Source organism: Elaeis guineensis, chromosome 5 (assembly GCF_000442705.2).
Source record: "Elaeis guineensis isolate ETL-2024a chromosome 5, EG11, whole genome shotgun sequence".
In the NCBI taxonomy this organism is placed as follows: Eukaryota; Viridiplantae; Streptophyta; class Magnoliopsida; order Arecales; family Arecaceae; genus Elaeis; species Elaeis guineensis.
This window is the reverse complement of record NC_025997.2, coordinates 26,546,641-26,549,256: the sequence shown is the minus strand read 5'-3', so window position 1 is coordinate 26,549,256 and position 2,616 is coordinate 26,546,641.

Sequence of the window (2,616 nt, the reverse complement as noted above, 5' to 3'; positions counted from 1 at the left end):
TTCCCGATTAAGAGAATGTCATCCACATACAATACAAGAAATACTACTACTGGACCATTAGCCCACTTATAAATACAGAACTCTTCTTCATTCTTAACGAAGCCATACATTTTGATCGTCCTATCAAAACGTATGTTCCAACTCCGAGATGCCTGCTTAAGTCCATAAATGGACCTTTGTAGCTTGCATACCTTAGACTCATCTGTGGATGTGAACCCTTCAGGTTGTATCATATATACCTCTTCGTCCAGCTCTCCGTTTAGGAAAGCTGTCTTCACATCCATCTACCAGATTTTATAGTCTAGATGGGCAGCTATCGCAAGCATAATCTGAATGGATTTGAGCATTGCCACAAGAGAAAATGTCTCATCATAGTCTATACCATAATGTTGACGATATCCCTTGGCAACCAGATGGGCTTTATAGGTCTCCACCTTTCCGTCTGCGCCCTTCTTCCTCTTGAAGACCAACTTACACCCTATGGGTTTCACTCCTTCGGGTGAGTCAACCAATGTCCACACATCGTTGACCTTCATGGACTCCATTTCGGATTTCATGGCCTCTAGCCATTTCTCAGAGTCAGATCTCTGCATTGCATCCATGTAGGTGATTGGATCCTCATCATTTTCATCAAGTTCGACAGGATCGCCATCCCGGATCAAGAAACCATAGTATCTGTCTGGTTGATGTGGTACTCTACCAGACCGCCTTAAGGGTGCATAATCAATGGGCTCCGGATCTGATCTAATCAAATTCGGTTCAGGTTCAGTAACATGTGTCGATTTTTCCACCTATCGAACTTCGTCAAGTTCGACCTTAGAGGCAACAGTTCCTTCACTAAGGAACTCCTTTTCTAAAAAGATTGCCTTAAGGCTGACAAACACTTTTTGCTCATCAGCAAGGTAGAAATAATATCTTTTATCTCTTTTAGGTACCCTATAAAATTACACTTGTCAGACCTAGGTCCAAGCTTATCTGTAATTAAACGTTTAACATAAGTCGGACACCCCCAAACCCTAAGGTGCGAGAGTACTGGCTTACGTCCTATCCATATCTCATACGGCATTTTGGCTACAGACTTACTCGAAACTCTATTTAGAAGGTAAAAGTCGATTCGAGCGCATATCCCCAGAGGAAATCGGCAGACCAGCAAACCCCATCATGGATCGAACCATGTCCAATAAGGTCCGATTCCTCCTTTTAGACACACCATTATGCTGTGGTGTTCCAGGAGGAGTCCACTGAGAGAGAATCCCATTCTCTCCTAGATACGTTAGAAACTCATTGGAAAGGTATTCACCTCCTCGATCAGATCGAAGAATTTTAATACACTTCTCAATTTATTTTTCTACCTCATTTTGGAATAGTTTGAACATTTTAAACGACTCCGACTTATGCTTCATTAAGTAGACATACCCATACCTCGATAGGTCGTCTATGAAGGTTATGAAGTAGAAATATCCACCTCTTGCACTTGAGCTCATAGGTCCACATACATCAGAATGTACCAGACCCAAGAGTTCACTGGCTCGCTCACCTTTTCCAGTAAAAGGTGACTTGGTCATCTTTCCAAGAAGACAAGACTCACAGGTTGGAAGTGATTCACAATCACCAAGTTCAAGAATTCTTCTTGAGCCAACCTGTTTATCCTTTCTTATTGATATGACCTAGCCTACAGTGCCAAAGGTAGACTTCTGACACATTATCTATTCTAGGGCATTTACCGAAGTTTTGAACCACATTAACAGGCTGTGATAGTAAGTAAATTCTATTATTTAATTATCCAACAAATATTGTAACACCATTCAAAATGATATTGCAAATATTTTTTTTTATTAAAAAATCATAACCGTACATGGCCAAAAGGCCTACAGAAATAATATTTAATAAAAAGCTTGGACAATAGTGACATTCACTCAGAATTACATTACGAGAATTGATTACAAGACTCATGATTCCTAAAGCTAGAACTGAAACTTTGCTTCCATCTCCAACGTTCAGGAACCTCTCGCCTTCATCAAATCTCCTACTGACCTGCAGACCCTGCATCGAATTATAAATATGATAAGGGCTTCGGTATCCAATACCCAGGCAGTAGTATCACAAATGAAAAGTTGCAAGGAGTTATCATATAATTACCTTGCTTCTTCTTCGGCCTGTTCGGATCCAGGGAGGCAATGTATTGAGGACAGTTCCTCTTCCAATGCCCCTGCTTCTTGCAAAAGAAGCACTCCGCCTGCTCTGGTCGGGCTTGCGCTTCTTGGTCTGACCCTGTGCAACCATCCCAGCATGAGGCTGCACCTTCTTGTTCTTCTTCTTCTTGTTCTTCTTCCCCTTCCCAAAGGGTCGACGATGAGAAGAAGACCCTCCCACTACATTCACGACTCCTTATGGAGCTGGTGATCCTTCTCAAAGTTCTGCAGCAACCCAACAACCCGTGGTAGTTTACTGCAGGCTTTGTCATTCAAAATGAGTAAGGAATGGGAGGAAGGACTTGGGCAAGGAATTAAGGATCGCATCCTTACCGAGCTGCTCGTGCAGAGGAAAACCAATTTGCTTAGGCGCTCAATCATCTCGATCATGTACAGTACATGATCAGTGACTGAGGCCCCATCC